Genomic DNA, 18,004 nt, shown 5'->3' on the forward strand with positions numbered 1-18,004 from the left:
AAATCATAATCCCAGAAAAGAGACAGTATTTCTTTCTAAATGCCATTATAGTCATTGTGTAGACCAACCATCCGAGCCTGAGAAGCCAGTGATCCATTCTCAAGCAAAAGCGGCCTCAGTGCCATTGTACCTCAGTATCTGAGGAAGGAATGAATGAGTCCCCTAGATGCCTGCATCCTGGAAAACAGCTTGTGCCGGAATTTCACAGAAGAGCTGAAATCACTCTCCTCAGCTTGGGAAGTTGCTGAGAGTGAATCACACTCATCTAGCAAAAATTCCTAAAGCTTTGGGACTCTAAAAGAGATGATGCCCATTTGGGGTCCAGTTGCATTCTTAAGACTATGCCTGTCCACATCAACACTTCCTAATACTGTGGATGGAATAATAGTAGATAAGGGATTGAAAAGAGGAGGAAATGAGATTTTGGGGTCCCCTTGAAAGTCAACAATAGGGGCCAGCAGAAACTTTCCATGATTTTCAGACTTCTGCCTTTGTTCTTTCTAGCACCCAAGGTTCCAGAGAAAACAGTTGTAGGCTGTTGACAGATTGATTTTTTATTGGCTCAGAAAAAAAATTTTCAGGTATACATTTTGTGGGTGTATCAGATAGTATATAAAGTAGCTCATTCAACACCTTCGGTGTTCTAACTTGTTCATATAATGTGAGGGTTGGAAAAGTAAAATGACATCCCTTAAACTCCCTTTGAGCCCAAGATTTTCCATGTCATTTAGCATTTCACCAGTCACATAACTGTGAACACAGTGAGATGGGGAGAGCAGACCTTTGGGGAACCAGAGTGGCAGAGACACCTGTTTCTTCTGCAGTGGGGTTCAGGCCTCTAGGCAGTTCAGGCCTGCCCTTCAGCCACAGCAGCCCTGTGGTGGGTCTGGGCATTCTTTCTGGCCAAGTTTTTTCTGACTTCATTATTCTCAAATAAGTACCATCCACAGTGGACTTTTCTGACTACAATTTGCTTATGAATTTGGAGAAAGTTCATGATTAATTGAGAGCAGTTTATCTGGTCATCCTAAAAAAAAGATTTAGACAAAAAGCATAGGTCAAAAAATTATTCTACAGCTGAAATGCATTTATCCACCCGTGAATGTTTAATGAGCACTGGTATGTGTCTGGTGCCATGCTAAGTACTGGCACTACAAACTTGAATAAGATGTAGTCCTCATTTTAAGAAACTCACGGGTGAGGTAAACAACCCATAATAAGGGCAATGATAGAAGAAAACAAATGCATTATAACCTAGGAAAAGTAAGCAGTTTGTGAAGGTCAAGGCTCTCAAGAAGACTGCCCTTAGGGGAGGAGGTATATACCTAAAGCTGAGAGTAGGGATATGGGATCCTTTCAACATGTCAGAGAACATGGAGGGAACCAGGAATTCAAACAGGAAGTGAATGTATGCTACGTGAAATGCTTCGTAGGGAGGGCTCTAGGATGGAGGTCAGAGGTAGAGGTAAAAAGGAGTCAGATGATGGAGGTCATTGCAAACTATGCTAGGAAGCTCAGATTATACCTATAGCCAGTATATTGGAAATAGGTATAACACTTCAAAATGATGCTAAAATATAGATGTTAGTTTTAGGTAGGTCACTTCATCACAATGAGAACTTCGGAATAACAGTGTAACGGCTGGTGGTATAGCCTGTACACGAAACAACACAGCTTTGAAGCAAAACAAACCAAATGCAAGCCATGTTTGAAAAATATTTCAGAGATAAGTGATTCAGGACTTGATATTAAGAGCACAGAGGACCCTTCCATGACTCCCTGGTTTCTTTCTTGTGTACGTAGAAGGCAACTAACAAAGCACGTCACACCTGCATGTCAGACACTCAATAGAAGGAGTATTGTCCAATTGTCCATAAGTAGAGTTTAAGGGTATGGCAACCACACTAGGAGAATTCACGGAGACAGTGTACGGTTCTAGAAACAGTGCCTAATGAAGTGATGGAATGGTGTAACACACAAGGAGGGGCTTTTTTTCCTCGATACTGTTTTTTTCTTTGCATTGTTGAAACAACATTTCCTAGCAATCTATCGACTGATCCACGCTGCTAACTATACAATTGGGCATATACAAAAGAGGTAAAAACACTCCACCCCTTCTCATGGGAGACAAGAAAACATAGTAGAAAATAATTAGTAAACATTCCACGTCAACTTCAGAGTAAATATTTGCTGAAAACAAATTACCCACATTACCGATATGAGCATGAGGTGAGTGTCATACCTCACTGGTAGATGGGAGTAGATGCTATATTGCATTGTTAAAGAATTGTGAAATTATCCTTCTAATATATCAGCTTCATGCTTCCTACATACTGCTCAAATTTAAAAAGATTGCCTCTCACAAAATTCATGCTTAAACAACTTTAATGTAATTTAGTGATTCTGTCAAGCGAATTCAACAATGAAAATATGAGGACAATCCCAATTAATATGACGGAATGGCAAAAGAAGTGGCTAGCTGAACCATATTTTTACCTCTGGATGTTGTCTTCAATTAAATTTTCTATCAAATAAAAGGATTGATTAGTCTCTTCAAGCAAGAAGTCTTGCTTCCTGCAAGTAAACAGAATTGTTTCCATTAAAGCTTTCAGTGCCTCTAAGAGGTTGTCATCTCTGGCTGGTGAAACAGTTTATGGCATCCCAGCAGCTGCTTTCATTACATGTAGTTTTTTGGCAATCAGGTGCATGCTGCGAGTTCAGGAGCATATTCTACAAAGGCCAGAGTTGGACAGCTGAAAAAGAGACCCAAAGGTCAGCCAGTTATCGTCAAATGTTGTGACGTGGATTTCTATGCTTTGATATATAGCTGTGCATACACAATCTAATTAGTGTCGACAATAGCTTTATAATGAAAACAATCCATTTTCGAACTCGGTATCTAATTTTCTCATTTGTGACATCTTTGATTAAAAAGAACACACCACACTGTCTTGTTGATTGCAGCAAGGATGATGCTCATTATTACATTATTAAGGCAATATACTAGGTGGTGAAATGAATTTGGCCAGGAAAAAAAAATCACTTTTAAAATAATTATGTCGAAGTGATTCTAATGGAGATAATCACACATTCATTTAAAAACACACATGAGGGGTGCCTGGGTGGCTCAGTTGGTTAAGTGTCCGACTTCTGCTCAGGTCATGATCTCGTGGTTCAAGAGTTCGAGCCCCGCATCGGGCTCTGTGCTGACAGCTCGGAGCCTGGAGCCTGCTTCGGATGCTGTGTCTCCCTCTCTCTCTGACCCTCCCCCCATTCATGCTCTGTCTCTCTCTGTCTCAAAAATAAATAAACGTTAAAAAAAATTTAAAAACACACATGAGTTTCTAAAGCTTGAGGTAAAATTGGAGCTGAAATATCTTTGATATTCAATATGTAAAAGGTGTGAAATTAATAAAGATGAATTTGGTAGTTCTCGGTCCTAGATGTAAATATGAGTCAATTCATGTGTTAGCTGTTCATGTATCTTAGTCATCAATTATTTAAAAAAAATTTTTAAATTGTGCTTGCTGATAATCACTTAGCTGTCTTTACTTATGTTAACTTTCTGATATTTATTCATAAATAAATATTTGAGGTACACATTCTCAAATAAGGTAAAATTACTTAGGTGGCGTACTTTTATGTAGTTACAAAGTGTTTCTCCCTACCTTATAATGAACCTCTATGGTAAAGAATATCAGGCTTCCAAGAGTTCTTTCCCACACTGTTTATATATCATTTCTAAGAAATTTTATGCAGTCTACTGTCAGAACTAATGTAGCAATCAAAAGACTTTATAAATATATAGGTTACTATTATTGAGTCTCATTTACAACTGCCCTGCATGTGTGCGAAGGCGTGTAAACAGTGAAGATGAGGCATGTCAACATCTACTTTAAAATGAACCTATTTATGATTGTATAATGTTAGCATATAAAGAAAGATGATGCTTTTGCTTCAGAAACTTGCGGCAGCTACCACTCAATATTGTATACAGGATGCGTTCACACACCTTTTCTGTATTGATACAATTCATGCTGTAAATTCTTACGTAAGTCTGAAACGGTCTATCACAAAAACGGAAAATTATTCTATGAGGTAATTATTAAGTTGAGGCATTAGCTGGAAATATAATTGCACTTTGATTTATTCTTACTTTGATTTTCATTGTAATGATCTTTCCAGTGTTGTGTGTTCCTTTAAGTACGTTTTATCAAAGGAACGCTGCCAGGAACACTGCTCTATACATCGTTACATCTAAAAAACATGCACTTCTTGGTTCTTTGATCCATGAAACATCTTGCCTTTCTTTTCTTTTTATTATGACATCAATATATATCATTAAAAATTGACAAACAGATACAGGGGGAAAATTACCATAGTCATACCACATAAGCACAGCTATTACAAAAATTGTGTTGTATTCCTATGTTTTATTTTCTAATATCATTTTTAGGCAGTTGTCATACTCAATATAATTACATGTCCTGTTTTTCTTTATTATTATACCACATACATTTTCATGTTTTTTTGGATAATATACTTTAAAGGTTATTTACTTATTTATTTTGAGAGAGACAGAGAGAGTTCAAGCAGAGGAGGGGCATAGAGAGGGAGAATGCCAAGCAGGCTCCATGCCACAGTGAAGAGTGGGGCTCGAACTCACAGTGAGATCCCCTCACAGTGAGATCATGAGCTGAAATCAAGAGTCAGATGCCTGACCAACTGCCCCGGTAATACACTTTACATTTTAAAATAGTTTTAGATGTTCAGAAAGTTATAAAGATAGTATAGAGAGTTCCCATACACCCAACACAGTTTCGCCAATTGTGAACATCTTACAATAGTGTATTTGTCACAATAAATGAAATTATATTGAGACATCATAATTAACTAAAGCTATTACTTTATTCAGATTTCCTTAGTTTTCCCTAATGTCCTTTTTCTGTTCTAGGATCCCGTACAGGACACCACACTGTGTTTAGTGGTCATGTCTCCATGAGCTTCCTTTGAAAAGGTCAGTTCCTCGGACTTACCTTGTTTTTGATGACCTTGATGGTTTTGAAGACGACACTTACATATTATGTAGGATCCTCGTCTATTGGAACGTGTCCGTTTTCCTCACGATTAGACTAGGATTATGTGAGAACGACTTCAGAGGTAAAGTGCCATTTGTTATCATTACATCAAGGATACATACCACGACCATGACTCGCCTCTGCTGATGTTGACCTTGTTCGCCTGGAAAGGGTCATGTTTGTCAGGTTTTCCCACTGTCATGTTTTCCTTTATCCCCCTGTCAATACTGTACTCTTTGGGGGGCGCCTGGGTGGCTCAGTCGGTGGAGCATCCGACCTCAGCTCAGGTCATGATCTCACGGTTCGTGAGTTCGGCCCCGCATCGGGCTCTGTGCGGACAGCTCAGAGCCTGTACCCTGCTTCTGATTCTGTGTCTCCCTCTCTCTCTGCCCTTCCCCCACACACGCTCTGTCTCTGTCTGCCTCTCAAAAATAAAGAAAACTAACTTAAAAAAATAAAAAAGAATACTGTAGTCTTTGGCAGAAAGTCATTATGTGCAACCCATCTTTGAAGACTGCAACATTCTGCTCCACTTTCTGAGAACAGAGTGTCTTCGTAGATCATTTGAAATACTTCTCATGAGAGGCCGGCATCTTCTTCCTCGTTTTTTTTGCACAGCCATTAACTTATTTATATCATTATGGAACCGTAGATATTTATTTTAGACTTTGGTTGTGACCTAGTACTACTTTACTTATCTTGTTGTTTAACTAGGTGTAGGTTTGACAATTGGAAGCTCTTCTAGTTGGCTCAGGTGCCCCTTTGTGGCATCCCTATCAGCACGGTGGTTGTTTTTTAACACTTTCACATTTTCTGGCCTTCCAGTGAATCACCTTTTCATCTTCTTCTATGTGTCATCAGTTGTCGAATGCAGTATTTTTTCCTCAGACTGCAGCCGCTGGGGGTTCACAGAGTCATAATAACTGTTAATAAAATAGTAGGTCTCAGATACACCATGGTCCTGCAACAGAATCACTGGCATGCTATTTTAAATTTCTCCCTTAAGGTTCAAGAGAATGTCAGAGGTTTTCCTCAAGTGATTAGGAATAGTCGTGACTGGCCACATCTTCCACTTGGTAGTTTCAATCATTTATTTATCCTGAGGGTTAGCTCTTTATTCATTCCTACTGACAAGTGCAGTTCATGTCATCATTCTGCATATGACGTATGCGGATAAACCTTGGATAAAGTAACTCTTTCTCTGATTGTCTCCTTATCTGCCAACTGACAGAAAAAATATGCTTGCTAATAGAACCATAAGGAAAATTAAGTATTATATGAATGATATACATAGTATGTAACCATACCACATCATGTATATATATAAATAATACATATATAGTCACATATATGTGATATATAGTTACACAATTATATGCAATACACAAAAATTTTAAAAATGCAATCTTTACACAAACACGCCCATACACACCCACAAATGGGCACCACAGATATCTAATACTTCTAAAACTCCCATTTTTGCTCTCACATTTAGTGCATCTCTATAATAATACAACAGCTTCATTAGATGGCTACTTTACGAAGCTTTTCTCATCCAACATACTAGCCCATGTTCCTGAGGTCTAGTACAGAAAAAAAGTGAATACTATTTAGAGATAACCTTTTCCTGAGTCCAATCATTGTCCCTGAACCAAGCTTTTTTGAAGCTTCTCACCCTCCCTTGCCCTCTCCCCCTTAATTTGAGTCCCTAATTAAGGAGACCAAGTTGTTTCATAAACTCTGGACAGGTGGAATACTCTTAATATTTCCTGTGTTTATGCTGTTAGGGGACACCTTTAGCTTTCTCATGAATATACTGCCTGACCTACCTGTGCTTTCTATATGACCAGACAGGTCTGAATCCACAGTGGCACACAGGTCCCTTCCTCTAGGCCCTTAACTCTACTTAATTTCTGATTATTTTCCTTCTCCATATCTGTAATACCACTGCCATACTCTTGAAATATTACTTAACCCTTGGCTCCTTTTTGAACACTTTCCTGTCAAAATGGAGTAAGATGGGGAATTGCCTAGCTGCCCCCTTCCAGCTGAAGCTGAATGGATGAAAGATGTAAACTGAGGAGAAAAATAACCAAGAAATGTAGAGCAAAGGGAAAGAAACTCATTTGGATTTATTGCCTTCTTTCTTTGCTTTGCATATCATTTTATTTTATTAAGAGTATAGTAAAACTATATATTTTGATATTTGAATATATGCTAAATCAAACTTTTTAAGGTTTACTACCATTGAATGGAAAAAAAATATTCAAGCTTTCCATATGGAAATTTTTTAACATATACAGAAGTAGGGAGAATTGAATGTCCATGAACCCATTACCCTATTGTATTTTGAGGTTCCCTTAAGTATGGTAAATTGCCCAATCTAGAATCATTCCTTCCCACCCCACTCTCTTATTTGCTAAGAGAATCCTGATTTGTGTCCCGATGGCAAAATGCACACTGTGATAAATTGAAAGTAACTTGTTCCACTTTTCCAGCCATCCCTGAAGGAAGATGTCCTGTCTCCAACGATCAGTAGAAACACATGGATAGGGGGTTCCTTGCTCTAATCTGCAAGGCCATGTCAGACCCAGAGTCCTATTGTTGAAGACTTCATTGTGACCTTATTGCAGCCCAACTTTCCTCTCTGCCACATTTGGTTTTCTTAAATTCCTCCAGGTATGCTGATTTGAAGCGCACTCCCCAGTAAATTTCCTGCACACCAATTCCCTTCTCAGTACCTGCTTCCCCGAGTAACTTAATACCTGACTTCTGCATGACTGCTCACCACATTGGGCCTCATGTTTCTAATTTGAAATTAAGGAAGCTGGTTTAGCTCCCTAAAGCCTATACCCAGCTCCATGGTTGGAACCAGAAAGGAGGAGTAGGGGTGGCACATTGGCAGCCTTAAATTACAAGTAGCTTCTTCCTCCTGAATCAGAGCTTTGGTCTTAAAACTGTGTGAGGGCCTGTGAGGGTCAGAAATCCCTATAGCAATTCTTCACTGTCATTGATCAGTGTGACCTATTATGTATTTTATTCTTTTCTAGGCTTCTTTGTTGTTGTTGTTTTTCAACATGTAGTTATGTATGCCACGTGTGAGATCATTTTTTCCCTTTCAAATAAATCATGTAACTTCTGTGTTTGTCAAGAAACCCAAAGTAGAGAAATGTGAAATGTGAATTGAGAAAAGTTCAGCTGACTGAGTTCCATTAATTCTCAGGAATGACAAGTCAAGGTCAAAGGAAGAAGAATGAAAAATATCACAAAGTGATTTTCTTTTAAATGGGGGAAAAATAAGCCGTAGGAAGGTGTTCACCTTGGTTCTTTTGAAAATATTTATAGGCTATAAAGAAGATATAGGGTTTTATAAAACAAAGCACAAAATCAATACTTTAGAGAAGTAAAAAGATTGACAACTTGATATATTTTGACTATATTTAATATCATTTCAAATGAAATCACTGTGTTCTCTCTCCATGACATCAACACTTCCTAAAAAATATTAAATAGCTATTCAATTAGTAGTTTATTTTATGTTAAACTTTCAGATTTCATTAAATTGATGTTAATATGTTTTTATGTTTATATTTAGTATTTAGGGTTATATTATGTAATTTAAGAAAACATAGAGTTGGTAATATAATTAATTTTTTAATCCAAATATTTTAGCATCACATAAATAAATCAGTGCTGGGAACAAGGCCAGAGTAATGAAAGCATAAAATTCCCCCAGATAAATTTTGTAAAGTATTTCACTAGACTGTTTAATCCTTCTTCCTTCTTTTATTTGTTTTCAATGTTTATTTATTTGTGAGAGACAGAGCACGAGCAGGGAGGGGCAAGAGAGAGGGAGACACAGAATCCGAATCAGTCTCCAGGCTCTGAAGCTGTCAGCACAGAACCTGACGGGGGACTGGAACCCATGAACTGAGAGATCATGACGTGAGCTGAAGTCGGACGCTTAACCGACTGAGTCACCCAGGCGTCCCATCTTCTTTCTTGTATTAAGGTCCCAGACATCTCAATATACAAGGCAAAAGATTATACTTATTGCCCCCAGACCAATAACAGTTCTTTAAAAACTGACATTTCTGATAAACTTCAGTGTATTCATTGATGCCAGTGTTGAAACTAACCAGTTATCCTCAGTTTTGTTCTGAGCTGTATGAACAGACGAATAGGTTATTTTTCCTAGACAACTGCCATAGCATCCACATTGATTGGTCTCCTTATTCACTTCTCTCTCTATAATCTATTATTCAAACAGCAGCCAGGAATGTTCTACAACATAAATATACCATTGTTCTGCTGAAAATCCTCTAAAGGATTTTCATCACTCTTGCAATATTTTTTTACCATAGTCTAGAAGCATTTACATGGCCAGTCACCTCTCTCTCTCTCTCTCTCAAGTGCATCTTCTAGTCTCTCTCTCTCTCTCTCTCTCTCTTTTTTTCTCTCTCTCTCTCCCCTTCTCTTTGTATCTATAGTACCATGAACTTTCTGTTCCTTTAACAGAACAAGCTTGTTGCCACCCCAGGGCCTTTGCCTTAGCTATTCTATGAGCATAAACATCACTTTTATTTTTACTACACTAAGGAGATGAATTATACACCCTTCATATTAACAGTTTCCTTGAATTTGCATGTCTCAGATTTTACATGACTGTCTCTTTTTCATAAATCTATATCTCAGCTTTGATTTCACATCTCAGAAAAGCCCTCCCTGACCACTGAGTCTAAAGTAGTATCCAGGGCACCTGGATGGCTCAGTTGGTCAGGTGTCTAATTCTTGATTTTGTCTCAGGTCATGATCTCACAGTTCATGAGACAGAGCTCTACATCAGGTTCCATGCTGTCAGCGGAGTCTGCTAGAGATTCTCTCTCCCTCTCTCTCTCTCTCTCGCTGCCCCTCCCCTGCTCTGGATCTCTCTCAAAATAAATAAACTTAAAAAAATGAATAAAAGTATAGTAGCATCCTACCTCCCCAGCATACAGTACCACAGAAGTCTGTTTTCTTCGTTATTACTATCTGAAATTGCCTTATTTAATAATTTTTTTATTTAATGTTTAATGTTTGCTTTCCCTCACTAAATAAAGGCCTGCAAAGTCAGGGGACTTGGCTGTATTCTTAATATTTAAACAATTCTCAGAACATAGCAGACATTATGATCTGTGTTCTAATAGATAGATACTGAAGCAAAAAGGAAAAAAATAGGTCTTTGCCTCATAGCTTTCATCAAAGATTTATTATCAAGAGAGATAATAGGAATATATTAACTGAATAATTATAAATTAGCTTTTAATCAATTCCTACATAAAGTATGTAATTTCCAGTGCTCAACTATGACTTATTTTTGGTATTCCTTTAACTCATTGAGTTTGTTTACTCCCTTGAATGACTAATAATATAGATAAACCTATTTAAAAACCAATGAAGAAAATGCTGATAAAAAATGATGACAATAATCTGTGATTTTATCATTTAACAATAGTTGAAATTTTGTGTACAGTTTTCCATATTTTTGTTTCTTTGTTTTGGGCAAATACAGGATTGAAATTTTGACTTGAAAATCAAAATCCTTGAAAATGTAATCCTGATGCTTTGAGTAGAAGTTACAAGGCTAGAAAAAAAATGTAATCAGCAGTGGGAAGTTTTGCCATATCAAAATTGACATTTAATAAGGGTGTAAATTTTCATTGAGGTAGTGGGAATACAAATAATACATTTGAAAGATCATTCACAAAATCTAAAACAATTAGAGTTGAAAGGCAAGAAAGAAAAGCAGTAAAATTATTATGGAAATTCATAAATTCATTGATTTATTGAATAGTTCTTTATAATGAGCTTCACACATATCACATACTGAGATAGGTGCTGCAGTCTAGCAGAAAACAAATTAGAAAAGAAACATTCTGTCATAGGAGTTCACGTTTGAGCCTGGGCTGTGTTCTAAACAAAAAGACATAATGGGAAAAGATGTAAATTCAGTTATGGAACTTGGCTACTGCAAGGAATTCAAGAAGTGTGGAATTCTCATCAAAGGAAGGACAGATGATTCTCTGGAGATGAGAAGTTGAGAACTTCCTGGTCAAGGAAAAGACCCAAAGCCACTTGTACACACCCAACAGTAAGAGTGATATATGACATTTGTGAAGGGGCCGCCTTTAGCCCCTAAATCTCAAAAGCAGTCCTAAGTGTTGCAGATGAGTCAGGGAGTGAACTGCTTTGAGGACCATTTCTGAGTCCTCTGGGATCAGAGGGTTCAACTTCATGCAGCCAAGCATGCAAGAGCAATGTTGGTCACCTTCTACAAGTCAAGATCTGGCTTTCCCCTCTTTTTTATATATAATTTTTAATAACACATAAACTCTTGATTATAGTATGATCCAGGGCAAGTAGAGGAGGAAAATGATAGAGATTTTGCTTTTGAAATGAAAAGGTAACGTTCTTCAGATTCTAGCATTATAGATAGACAATCATACTTGTTACTCAAAGAAATAGAATAAAAGATACCGTCCATAACCCTCAGGACAGCTTACATTATAGGGAATAGAAGAGAAAGAAAATAAGAGGAAAAGCCAGAGTAGAGTGTCCGATTGAGTAAGAGGCTATCAAAGATATTTTGATCAATAGGTAATCAGTAGCATCAGGGAATGGGAAGATCAATCAATATCGAATACTGTGAAAGGTCAGGACATAAAGCCTCAGACAGGTCTCTTAAAGGTGTCATTTTAAACCTGAGACATTTTCAAGGGAGAAATTTCCTATTGTGATAGGAATATGGGCTAACATTTTTAAAGTATGTAGACACTGATGAGAAGAAGTTTGCCTCCTTTTAAGAGGAGTGCACATAAAACCCCCATAGAAATATCGCTCCAGATTACACAGCGCTAAAGTGTTTTCATTCAAAAATTATGTCAAAGATCATCTCCAGAAAAGGTTAGAATATCATAATGAAGAGAAAATTTTGCAGTGTGAAATGCCACAATGACACTGAGCTGTGCTGATATTCCCCAGGTCTACCACTATGCTTTGCCTACTCTCCATATCTATTTTTCATTCTCCTCCCCTCTTCCCAGGATGCTCAGTGGAAATCATCAGGAGGACAAAAGAAGCTGAAGGGCAGAAAGGCAAAGGGGTCGTGCTAACTCTTCCCTGCTGTTTCTGCATGTGCAGCGTTTCTAACATCTCTCCTGTCCACCCACGTCTATAGCTTCTGTCAGGTCACCGTCGTTCTTGGCTCTTGGGTCCAAGAACACTCTCCCCATCCTGGTGTTTTCAGAACTGAAGTTGTTAATAGCTTCCCACTGCTTAGTCTCTGGTGCTTCATGTTGTTGTTCTGTTCCTGGCCCTGCCATGCTTCTGTAAGGAGCCCCTTAAGGTAAAGTCTCTTGAGCCATCAGAGTTGGATACAGTTCCCTTCTAGAACTCTGCTGACACACCAGAAGTTTTGTGTAAATCCTAAATTTGAATTATTATTTTTAAAAGATACTGCTCAAGTTTTGTTAGGTCAGGAACCCTTGTTTCCTTTTTAAAGAAAAAACAATCTCTATTTATTTGCTTTGAGACACAGAAAGAGAGCAGGGAGAGGGGCAGAGAGAGAGGAGGGAGAAAATGTCAAGCAGTGGCATTAACAGTGCAAAGCTACGCGAGACTTAATCCCATGAACCATGAAATCATGAGATCATGACCTGAACCAACATCAAGAGTCAGGTGCTCAGGGGCGCCTGGGTGGCTCAGTTGGTTAAGCGTCCGACTTTGGCTCAGGTCATGATCTTGCGGTCTGTGGGTTCAAGCCTCAGATCAGGCATTGTGCTGACAGCTCAGAGCCTGGAGCCTGCTTCCGATTCTGTGGCTCCCCTTCTCTCTGCCCCTCCCCTGCTCGTGCTCTGTTTCTCTCTGTTGCTCAATAATAAATAAACATTAAAAAAAAAAAAACTAAAAAAAAAAAAAAAAGAGTCAGACGCTTAACCAACTAAGCCACCCAGGTGCCCCAGGAAACCTTGTTTTCTTTAAAACATCTTTGGTTCTTCTTTGAAGATTTTGGTTATTACCAATTCATCCTCTGTTAATCACAGAAAGACTTACAGCAATTCTGAAAAGTCTTAAGCAAAAAATAAAAATTAAAAAAAAATTGCCTCTAATAGGAGACAGCAGGAACCTGATGGAATTAGGAAGCCCCACTTCCAACTCGTAGCTTGTGTTAAAATTGTTCCTAGCATGCAGTGCTAATACTGTGGCTACTTGTGAATTGCCGTCCTAAACTCTGAGGCCAAGTTCATTTCTGTGTCATATTATGAATGTGTTATTGTCACAGTGTGCAATAAAAATTACTCTCAGGGTGCACACGAAGTCTGAATAGCAAATTGTCCCCCAAACAGGCTTATCTCCAACTTATGATTTTGCAGGCTTTACCTCTCATAGTGATTAATATCATACCACCGTATATGGCTTAGGTCATTCTACAGTGTAGCCTCCACACTTCAGAAGTCAGACAGTGGAAAAGCATTTACTATGCTATGAAAATAACACTGTTTGACATCCTGATTAATGAATATTTTTGTTATACAGAATAAAGATGCAGACAGTAAGTATCAGGAGTTAATCTTGTAAATATAGACACACACACGCAAAACCTTCTCCCTAAAAGAAAAGGTAATTGCAAAAGACATTTTGGCAATAAAAAAGCAATAACTCACAAAGTCAACTCATTTAAACTGAAGAAAATTCCAGGGGATTAGAAGGACAATTTCCATCAGTGAAAGGGTCAGAGGCTGAAGTAGGAATAAGTAAAAATATGAGTTTGGGCCGTGGGTCCAGACCCATTTGGCTAAAAAAGTTCCTAACATTGGATGGAGCACACTGTAGATCCACTGAATGAACATGTTACCGGACAAAGACCTTTAAAGGAACCTAGAAAAAAATTAAAACTGAACTTAAAAATAAAATCCAGAAAGCCCGTACCTCATCTAGGTCACATAATTAAAACAAACTTGGTCAAAAGAATATTTTTGTAGTTGATTTTCACTTGTTTTTATTTTTATTTTTTGTTTTGACTTGAAAGCTAATTTCTTTTTTCTACACATGTTCTTTTTTTTTTAATGTTTATTTACTTTTGAGAGAGAGAGGTAGAACATGAGCAGGAGAGGGGCAGAGAGAGAGGGAAACACAGAATCCAAAGGAAGCTCTAGAGTGAGCTTTCAGCACAGAGCCCCACAGGGGGCTTGAACTCATGAACCATGAGATCATGAACTGAGCCAAAGTCAGACGCTTAACCAGCTGAGCCATCCAGGTGCCCCTCTACACATTCTAATACATACTGTCAGAAAAAAATAAACAAGTTACTTAGAGCCTTCTAAAACTTAAGTTGAGAGCGCTTTTTCCTTGTCAAACACCCTTTTGAACCATTATCATACCTTGTACTTTGTACTTAGCGTTTACTGTTTTAATGTAATTGCATTTCGTGCACTATGAACTGTAGGCAAACACTTTGCCTGGTGCTGAGGATGCTAAAACAATAAAAACCTTGTTCCTGCCCTCAAGAGAGGTACAGTCTTCAAGAAAAGAAACATTATTTCAACAAATAAACCCAATAAATGTTACAAAGTACACACGAAACCAGAATAATGGAGGAGCACAAGGCAGCAACCTATGGAGGAGACAGGTACACCTCTGATAGGAGAAGTGACCTTTGAACTGCATCTTGCAACTGTAATGTCTAAGGAAACAGACGTTCTGTAAAATGTATTTTAAGCTATGGAAGCTCTGTGAACTAAGGCACAGAGGCCATGAGGTAGCCTTGGTTTTGGGGCTATAGAATGACAAGTTATTTCATATAAACTCATGTACTCATCATTTATTTTGGTAAACAGAGTGAAGGTGCAGGGACAAGGGTGGAAGAAATAAAGCCAGAGAAGAATACAGAAACTTAACTGTGTATGGCATAGTCCTTAATAATGATTTTGGGCTTTATTCAATAAGCATTTGAGGGTTTCTGGAGAGTTTAGAGCTATCTGAATATGTTTCCTGTCTCCTCTGAAAAATGAGTACGATAAAAAATAACATCTACCTCACAAAAGATTAAGTGAGAAAAATGATATAAATCTCTTAGTTTTTTGTGATTCCAAGTTGCTAGTATTACATATTTGGTGTGGGAATATTTTATTGGTCTTCTAAATGACCTTGTAATGGAATGGAAAACATCTCTGCAATGAGATAAAATAAATTCCCTAATATTAACATATATAATTACCTTTCCTTTGAGTATCTTTTAAAGCTTAGCAGTTCCTAAATGTTCAAAAAGCAGGATCAGCTCAAATGATTATTCATTCACTTTAAATAATTTTACTTTACAATGCACATGAAAATAAATCCTAAATTATTAAAATTTAATTTTCTTTTTTTTTCAATATATGAAATTTATCGTCAAATTGGTTTCCATACAACACCCAAAAGATGCCCTCTTCAATACCCATCACCCACCCTCCTCTCCCTCCCACTCCCCATCAACCCACTATTTGTTCTCAGTTTTTGAGAGTCTGTTATGCTTTGGCTCTCTCCCACTCTAACCTCTTTTTTTTTCCTTCCCCTCCCCCATGGGTTTCTGTTAAGTTTCTCAGGATCCACATAAGAGTGAAAACTATGGTATCTGTCTTTCTCTGTATGGCTTATTTCACTTAGCATCACACTCTCCAGTTCCATCCACATTGCTACAAAGGGCCATATTTCATTCTTTCCCATTGCCACGTAGTACTCCATTGTGTACATAAACCAAAATTTCTTTATCCATTCATCAGTTGATGGACATTTAGTCTCTTTCCATAGTTTGGCTATTGTTGAGAGTGCTGCTATAAACATTGGGGTACAAGTACCCCTATGCATCAGTAATCCTGTATCCCTTGGGTAAATTCCTAGCAGTGTTTCTGCTGGCTCATATGGTAGGTCTATTTTTAATTTTTTCAGGAACCTCCACACTGTTTTCCAGAGCAGCTGCACCAGTTTGCATTCCCACCAACAGTGCAGGAGGGTTCCCGTTTCTCCACATCCTCTCCAACATCTATAGTCTCCTGATTTGTTCATTTGGGCCACTCTGACTGGTGTGAGGTGATATCTGAGTGTGGTTTTGATTTGTATTTCCCTGATGAGGAGCGATGTTGAGCATCTTTTCATGTGCCTGTTGGCCATCCAGATGTCTTCTTTAGAGAAGTGTCTATTCATGTTTACTGCCCATTTCTCCACTGGATTATTTGTTTTTCAGGTGTGAAGTTTGGTGAGCTCTTTATAGATGTTGAAGACTAGCCCTTTGTCCGATATGTCATTTGCAAATATCTTTTCCCATTCCGTTGGTTGCCTTTCAGTTTTGTTGATTGTTTCCTTTGCTGTGCAGAAGCTTTTTATCTTCATGAGATCCCAATAGTTCATTTTTGCTTTTAATTCCCTTGCCTTTGGGGATGTGTCAAGTAAGAAATTGCTGCAGCTGAGGTCAGAGAGGTTTTTTCCTGCTTTCTCCTCTAGGGTTTTGATGGTTTCCTGTCTCACATTCAGGTCCTTTATCCATTTTGAGTTTATTTTTGTGAATGGTGTGAGAAAGTGGTCTAGTTTCAACCTTCTGCATGTTGCTGTCCAGTTCTCCCAGCACCATTTGTTAAAGAGACTGTCTTTTTTCCATTGGATGTTCTTTCCTGCTTTGTCAAAGATTAGTTGGCCATACTTTTGTGGGTCCAGTTCTAGAGTCTCTATTCTATTCCATTGGTCTATGTGTCTGTTTTTGTGCCAATACCATGCTGTCTTGATGATTACAGCTTTGTAGTAGAGGCTAAAGTCTGGGATTGTGATGCCTCCTGCTTTGGTCTTCTTCAAAATTACTTTGGCTATTCGGGGCCTTTTGTGGTTCCATATGAATTTTAGGATTGCTTGTTCTAGCTTCGAGAAGAATGCTGGTGCAATTTTGATTGGGATTGCATTGAATGTGTACATAGCTTTGGGTAGTATTGACATTTTGACAATATTTATTCTTCCAACCCATGAGCACAGAATGTCTTTCCATTTCTTTATATCTTCTTCAATTACCTTCATAAGCTTTCTATAGTTTTCAGCATATAGATCTTTTACATCTTTGGTTAGATTTATTCCTAGGTATTTTATGCTTCTTGGTGCAATTGTGAATGGGATCAGTTTCTTTATCTGTCTTTCTTTTGCTTCATTATTAGTGTATAAGAATGCAGCTGATTTCTGTACATTGTTTTTGTATCCTGCAACTTTGCTGAATTCATGTATCAGTTCTAGCAGACTTTTGGTGGAGTCTATTGGATTTTCCATGTATAATATCATGTCATCTGCAAAAAGTGAAAGCTTAACTTCATCTTTGCCAAATTTGATGCCTTTGATTTCCTTTTGTTGTCTGACATGGTTTTTTGGCTATAAAATCATGAAATAGTCCTATATATTTGCAAGTTAAAGTCTAGTTCCTTTGAAAACTCTAAATTTAATCATGGAATAATTCAGTAAGTTTTTTAGAATTTCAAGTACTAACCCTTGCACAAGTGATGGTGTAATGCTTGGTTTGTAAGAATATGGACGTGATGGTAGGCAACAAATATTTATTCAGTTGAATAATATTTTTATGATACTTGAAGAGTGGTGTGAAATTTGTATTGACTTATGCAGAGATAGAGGTCAGAATCTTATCATGCAGGGGAGATTAATTTTTATCAAGTTGACAACTGATAAAACTACACAATGGTTGTAAATCTACTGCTACCTGTCAATATAATGTGAAGTAAATGATTTTGAGTGAGATCTACAGAATGAGGATACCAGCATGGAGTAGATTGGACCTTCTCATCCAATTTATTCAAACATTGGTCTTGACAATAGGACACCCTCAGGCTGGCAGCTGACCTTATTTTGAGCTCAGGCCAGGT

The sequence above is a fragment of the Panthera tigris genome, chromosome D3 (assembly GCF_018350195.1).
Source record: "Panthera tigris isolate Pti1 chromosome D3, P.tigris_Pti1_mat1.1, whole genome shotgun sequence".
Classification (NCBI taxonomy): domain Eukaryota; kingdom Metazoa; phylum Chordata; class Mammalia; order Carnivora; family Felidae; genus Panthera; species Panthera tigris.